The sequence below is a fragment of the Larus michahellis genome, unplaced genomic scaffold (genome assembly GCF_964199755.1).
Source record: "Larus michahellis unplaced genomic scaffold, bLarMic1.1 SCAFFOLD_26, whole genome shotgun sequence".
Lineage (NCBI taxonomy): Eukaryota > Metazoa > Chordata > Aves > Charadriiformes > Laridae > Larus > Larus michahellis.
The window spans coordinates 6,143,087-6,150,623 of record NW_027436225.1 but is presented as its reverse complement, the minus strand read 5'-3'; positions in this window follow the sequence as shown (position 1 = coordinate 6,150,623).

Below are 7,537 nucleotides of genomic sequence, written 5' to 3'. Positions count from 1 at the left end.
AGAGGTCACACGGATAATCAGAGCAATTCTCAGAGACACTGAGACCAAGCTCCACAATTCCTCCTGGCACTTTCCCCGTAGGAGATACCGCAAGACGTTTCTGTATATTGGGCACAGCGCTCTGCAGGGTGTTAGCAGAGACTTTCCCGGGACAGTGAAACCCTATGTCAGAGACACTGAGAAGAAGCCCCAATGTTCCTTCCAGTCATTTTCAGTGTGGGTGCCTTCTCCACGTGGTTCCTGGTTTCACTGCAGCTCTGAAGAGAATGTTAGCAAAGAGGTAACCGGGACACTGAAAAGTGTACTCAAAGACAGGGAGAGCAAGCTCTACATTACTCTCTTGGCACTTTGGATGTGGGACATACAGCGAGATGTTTGCTGCTTTTGCGTTTGGCTGTTGGGAGATTTACAGCACAAAGATATCTAGTTGATTTGAAGCAGTTCCGAGAAAGTCTAAACATAAGCCCCACTTTTGCCTCCTGGCATTTTCCATGTGGGAGATATAGCAGGATGTATATTGGTTTTGAGGACAACTCAATGGACAGTGTGGGCAGAAAAGTTCCTGGCTCCTTGAATGCCGTTTCTGGAGACACTGCGATCAATGCGGGAGATATGTCAAGATGTGTGTTGGTTTTGAGGAAGGCTCTCTGGAGAGTCTTAGCAAAGAGGTCACACGGATAATCAGAGCAATTCTCAGAGACACTGAGACCAAGCTCCACAATTCCTCCTGGCACTTTCCCCGTAGGAGATACCGCAAGACGTTTCTGTATATTGGGCACAGCGCTCTGCAGGGTGTTAGCAGAGACTTTCCCGGGACAGTGAAACCCTATGTCAGAGACACTGAGAAGAAGCCCCAATGTTCCTTCCAGTCATTTTCAGTGTGGGTGCCTTCTCCACGTGGTTCCTGGTTTCACTGCAGCTCTGAAGAGAATGTTAGCAAAGAGGTAACCGGGACACTGAAAACTGTACTCAAAGACAGGGAGAGCAAGCTCTACATTACTCTCTTGGCACTTTGGATGTGGGACATACAGCGAGATGTTTGCTGCTTTTGCGTTTGTCTGTTGGGAGATTTACAGCACAAAGATATCTAGTTGATTTGAAGCAGTTCCGAGAAAGTCTAAACATAAGCCCCACTTTTGCCTCCTGGCATTTTCCATGTGGGAGATATAGCAGGATGTATATTGGTTTTGAGGACAACTCAATGGACAGTGTGGGCAGAAAAGTTCCTGGCTCCTTGAATGCCGTTTCTGGAGACACGCGATCAATGCGGGAGATATGTCAAGATGTGTGTTGGTTTTGAGGACGTCTCTCTGGAGAGTCTTAGCAAAGAGGTCACACGGATAATCAGAGCAATTCTCAGAGACACTGAGACCAAGCTCCACAATTCCTCCTGGCACTTTCCCCGTAGGAGATACCGCAAGACGTTTCTGTATATTGGGCACAGCGCTCTGCAGGGTGTTAGCAGAGACTTTCCCGGGACAGTGAAACCCTATGTCAGAGACACTGAGAAGAAGCCCCAATGTTCCTTCCAGTCATTTTCAGTGTGGGTGCCTTCTCCACGTGGTTCCTGGTTTCACTGCAGCTCTGAAGAGAATGTTAGCAAAGAGGTAACCGGGACACTGAAAACTGTACTCAAAGACAGGGAGAGCAAGCTCTACATTACTCTCTTGGCACTTTGGATGTGGGACATACAGCGAGATGTTTGCTGCTTTTGCGTTTGTCTGTTGGGAGATTTACAGCACAAAGATATCTAGTTGATTTGAAGCAGTTCCGAGAAAGTCTAAACATAAGCCCCACTTTTGCCTCCTGGCATTTTCCATGTGGGAGATATAGCAGGATGTATATTGGTTTTGAGGACAACTCAATGGACAGTGTGGGCAGAAAAGTTCCTGGCTCCTTGAATGCCGTTTCTGGAGACACTGCGATCAATGTGGGAGATATGTCAAGATGTGTGTTGGTTTTGAGGACGTCTCTCTGGAGAGTCTTAGCAAAGAGGTCACACGGATAATCAGAGCAATTCTCAGAGACACTGAGAACAAGATCGAGAATTCCCTCTTGGCACTTTCCCTGTAGGAGATACCGCAAGACGTTTCTGTATATTGGGCACTGCGCTCTGCAGGGTGTTAGCAGAGACTTTCCCGGGACAGTGAAACCCGACATCAGAGACACTGAGAAGAAGCCCCAATGTTCCTTCCAGTCATTTTCAGTGTGGGTGCCTTCTCCACGTGGTTCCTGGTTTCACTGCAGCTCTGAAGAGAATGTTAGCAAAGAGGTAACCGGGACACTGAAAACTGTACTCAAAGACAGGGAGAGCAAGCTCTACATTACTCTCTTGGCACTTTGGATGTGGGACATACAGCGAGATGTTTGCTGCTTTTGTGTTTGTCTGTTGGGAGATTTACAGCACAAAGATATCTAGTTGATTTGAAGCAGTTCCGAGAAAGTCTAAACATAAGCCCCACTTTTGCCTCCTGGCATTTTCCATGTGGGAGATATAGCAGGATGTATATTGGTTTTGAGGACAACTCAATGGACAGTGTGGGCAGAAAAGTTCCTGGCTCCTTGAATGCCGTTTCTGGAGACACTGCGATCAATGAGGGAGATATGTCAAGATGTGTGTTGGTTTTGAGGAAGGCTCTCTGGAGAGTCTTAGCAAAGAGGTCACACGGATAATCAGAGCAATTCTCAGAGACACTGAGACCAAGCTCCACAATTCCTCCTGGCACTTTCCCCGTAGGAGATACCGCAAGACGTTTCTGTATATTGGGCACAGCGCTCTGCAGGGTGTTAGCAGAGACTTTCCCGGGACAGTGAAACCCTATGTCAGAGACACTGAGAAGAAGCCCCAATGTTCCTTCCAGTCATTTTCAGTGTGGGTGCCTTCTCCACGTGGTTCCTGGTTTCACTGCAGCTCTGAAGAGAATGTTAGCAAAGAGGTAACCGGGACACTGAAAACTGTACTCAAAGACAGGGAGAGCAAGCTCTACATTACTCTCTTGGCACTTTGGATGTGGGACATACAGCGAGATGTTTGCTGCTTTTGCGTTTGTCTGTTGGGAGATTTACAGCACAAAGATATCTAGTTGATTTGAAGCAGTTCCGAGAAAGTCTAAACATAAGCCCCACTTTTGCCTCCTGGCATTTTCCATGTGGGAGATATAGCAGGATGTATATTGGTTTTGAGGACAACTCAATGGACAGTGTGGGCAGAAAAGTTCCTGGCTCCTTGAATGCCGTTTCTGGAGACACTGCGATCAATGTGGGAGATATGTCAAGATGTGTGTTGGTTTTGAGGACGTCTCTCTGGAGAGTCTTAGCAAAGAGGTCACACGGATAATCAGAGCAATTCTCAGAGACACTGAGAACAAGATCGAGAATTCCCTCTTGGCACTTTCCCTGTAGGAGATACCGCAAGACGTTTCTGTATATTGGGCACTGCGCTCTGCAGGGTGTTAGCAGAGACTTTCCCGGGACAGTGAAACCCGACATCAGAGACACTGAGAAGAAGCCCCAATGTTCCTTCCAGTCATTTTCAGTGTGGGTGCCTTCTCCACGTGGTTCCTGGTTTCACTGCAGCTCTGAAGAGAATGTTAGCAAAGAGGTAACCGGGACACTGAAAACTGTACTCAAAGACAGGGAGAGCAAGCTCTACATTACTCTCTTGGCACTTTGGATGTGGGACATACAGCGAGATGTTTGCTGCTTTTGTGTTTGTCTGTTGGGAGATTTACAGCACAAAGATATCTAGTTGATTTGAAGCAGTTCCGAGAAAGTCTAAACATAAGCCCCACTTTTGCCTCCTGGCATTTTCCATGTGGGAGATATAGCAGGATGTATATTGGTTTTGAGGACAACTCAATGGACAGTGTGGGCAGAAAAGTTCCTGGCTCCTTGAATGCCGTTTCTGGAGACACTGCGATCAATGAGGGAGATATGTCAAGATGTGTGTTGGTTTTGAGGAAGGCTCTCTGGAGAGTCTTAGCAAAGAGGTCACACGGATAATCAGAGCAATTCTCAGAGACACTGAGACCAAGCTCCACAATTCCTCCTGGCACTTTCCCCGTAGGAGATACCGCAAGACGTTTCTGTATATTGGGCACAGCGCTCTGCAGGGTGTTAGCAGAGACTTTCCCGGGACAGTGAAACCCTATGTCAGAGACACTGAGAAGAAGCCCCAATGTTCCTTCCAGTCATTTTCAGTGTGGGTGCCTTCTCCACGTGGTTCCTGGTTTCACTGCAGCTCTGAAGAGAATGTTAGCAAAGAGGTAACCGGGACACTGAAAACTGTACTCAAAGACAGGGAGAGCAAGCTCTACATTACTCTCTTGGCACTTTGGATGTGGGACATACAGCGAGATGTTTGCTGCTTTTGCGTTTGTCTGTTGGGAGATTTACAGCACAAAGATATCTAGTTGATTTGAAGCAGTTCCGAGAAAGTCTAAACATAAGCCCCACTTTTGCCTCCTGGCATTTTCCATGTGGGAGATATAGCAGGATGTATATTGGTTTTGAGGACAACTCAATGGACAGTGTGGGCAGAAAAGTTCCTGGCTCCTTGAATGCCGTTTCTGGAGACACTGCGATCAATGCGGGAGATATGTCAAGATGTGTGTTGGTTTTGAGGAAGGCTCTCTGGAGAGTCTTAGCAAAGAGGTCACACGGATAATCAGAGCAATTCTCAGAGACACTGAGAACAAGATCGAGAATTCCCTCTTGGCACTTTCCCTGTAGGAGATACCGCAAGACGTTTCTGTATATTGGGCACTGCGCTCTGCAGGGTGTTAGCAGAGACTTTCCCGGGACAGTGAAACCCGACATCAGAGACACTGAGAAGAAGCCCCAATGTTCCTTCCAGTCATTTTCAGTGTGGGTGCCTTCTCCACGTGGTTCCTGGTTTCACTGCAGCTCTGAAGAGAATGTTAGCAAAGAGGTAACCGGGACACTGAAAACTGTACTCAAAGACAGGGAGAGCAAGCTCTACATTACTCTCTTGGCACTTTGGATGTGGGACATACAGCGAGATGTTTGCTGCTTTTGCGTTTGTCTGTTGGGAGATTTACAGCACAAAGATATCTAGTTGATTTGAAGCAGTTCCGAGAAAGTCTAAACATAAGCCCCACTTTTGCCTCCTGGCATTTTCCATGTGGGAGATATAGCAGGATGTATATTGGTTTTGAGGACAACTCAATGGACAGTGTGGGCAGAAAAGTTCCTGGCTCCTTGAATGCCGTTTCTGGAGACACTGCGATCAATGCGGGAGATATGTCAAGATGTGTGTTGGTTTTGAGGAAGGCTCTCTGGAGAGTCTTAGCAAAGAGGTCACACGGATAATCAGAGCAATTCTCAGAGACACTGAGACCAAGCTCCACAATTCCTCCTGGCACTTTCCCCGTAGGAGATACCGCAAGACGTTTCTGTATATTGGGCACAGCGCTCTGCAGGGTGTTAGCAGAGACTTTCCCGGGACAGTGAAACCCTATGTCAGAGACACTGAGAAGAAGCCCCAATGTTCCTTCCAGTCATTTTCAGTGTGGGTGCCTTCTCCACGTGGTTCCTGGTTTCACTGCAGCTCTGAAGAGAATGTTAGCAAAGAGGTAACCGGGACACTGAAAACTGTACTCAAAGACAGGGAGAGCAAGCTCTACATTACTCTCTTGGCACTTTGGATGTGGGACATACAGGGAGATGTTTGCTGCTTTTGCGTTTGTCTGTTGGGAGATTTACAGCACAAAGATATCTAGTTGATTTGAAGCAGTTCCGAGAAAGTCTAAACATAAGCCCCACTTTTGCCTCCTGGCATTTTCCATGTGGGAGATATAGCAGGATGTATATTGGTTTTGAGGACAACTCAATGGACAGTGTGGGCAGAAAAGTTCCTGGCTCCTTGAATGCCGTTTCTGGAGACACGCGATCAATGCGGGAGATATGTCAAGATGTGTGTTGGTTTTGAGGAAGGCTCTCTGGAGAGTCTTAGCAAAGAGGTCACACGGATAATCAGAGCAATTCTCAGAGACACTGAGACCAAGCTCCACAATTCCTCCTGGCACTTTCCCCGTAGGAGATACCGCAAGACGTTTCTGTATATTGGGCACAGCGCTCTGCAGGGTGTTAGCAGAGACTTTCCCGGGACAGTGAAACCCTATGTCAGAGACACTGAGAAGAAGCCCCAATGTTCCTTCCAGTCATTTTCAGTGTGGGTGCCTTCTCCACGTGGTTCCTGGTTTCACTGCAGCTCTGAAGAGAATGTTAGCAAAGAGGTAACCGGGACACTGAAAACTGTACTCAAAGACAGGGAGAGCAAGCTCTACATTACTCTCTTGGCACTTTGGATGTGGGACATACAGCGAGATGTTTGCTGCTTTTGCGTTTGTCTGTTGGGAGATTTACAGCACAAAGATATCTAGTTGATTTGAAGCAGTTCCGAGAAAGTCTAAACATAAGCCCCACTTTTGCCTCCTGGCATTTTCCATGTGGGAGATATAGCAGGATGTATATTGGTTTTGAGGACAACTCAATGGACAGTGTGGGCAGAAAAGTTCCTGGCTCCTTGAATGCCGTTTCTGGAGACACTGCGATCAATGTGGGAGATATGTCAAGATGTGTGTTGGTTTTGAGGACGTCTCTCTGGAGAGTCTTAGCAAAGAGGTCACACGGATAATCAGAGCAATTCTCAGAGACACTGAGAACAAGATCGAGAATTCCCTCTTGGCACTTTCCCTGTAGGAGATACCGCAAGACGTTTCTGTATATTGGGCACTGCGCTCTGCAGGGTGTTAGCAGAGACTTTCCCGGGACAGTGAAACCCGACATCAGAGACACTGAGAAGAAGCCCCAATGTTCCTTCCAGTCATTTTCAGTGTGGGTGCCTTCTCCACGTGGTTCCTGGTTTCACTGCAGCTCTGAAGAGAATGTTAGCAAAGAGGTAACCGGGACACTGAAAACTGTACTCAAAGACAGGGAGAGCAAGCTCTACATTACTCTCTTGGCACTTTGGATGTGGGACATACAGCGAGATGTTTGCTGCTTTTGTGTTTGTCTGTTGGGAGATTTACAGCACAAAGATATCTAGTTGATTTGAAGCAGTTCCGAGAAAGTCTAAACATAAGCCCCACTTTTGCCTCCTGGCATTTTCCATGTGGGAGATATAGCAGGATGTATATTGGTTTTGAGGACAACTCAATGGACAGTGTGGGCAGAAAAGTTCCTGGCTCCTTGAATGCCGTTTCTGGAGACACTGCAATCAATGCGGGAGATATGTCAAGATGTGTGTTGGTTTTGAGGAAGGCTCTCTGGAGAGTCTTAGCAAAGAGGTCACACGGATAATCAGAGCAATTCTCAGAGACACTGAGACCAAGCTCCACAATTCCTCCTGGCACTTTCCCCGTAGGAGATACCGCAAGACGTTTCTGTATATTGGGCACAGCGCTCTGCAGGGTGTTAGCAGAGACTTTCCCGGGACAGTGAAACCCGACATCAGAGACACTGAGAAGAAGCCCCAATGTTCCTTCCAGTCATTTTCAGTGTGGGTGCCTTCTCC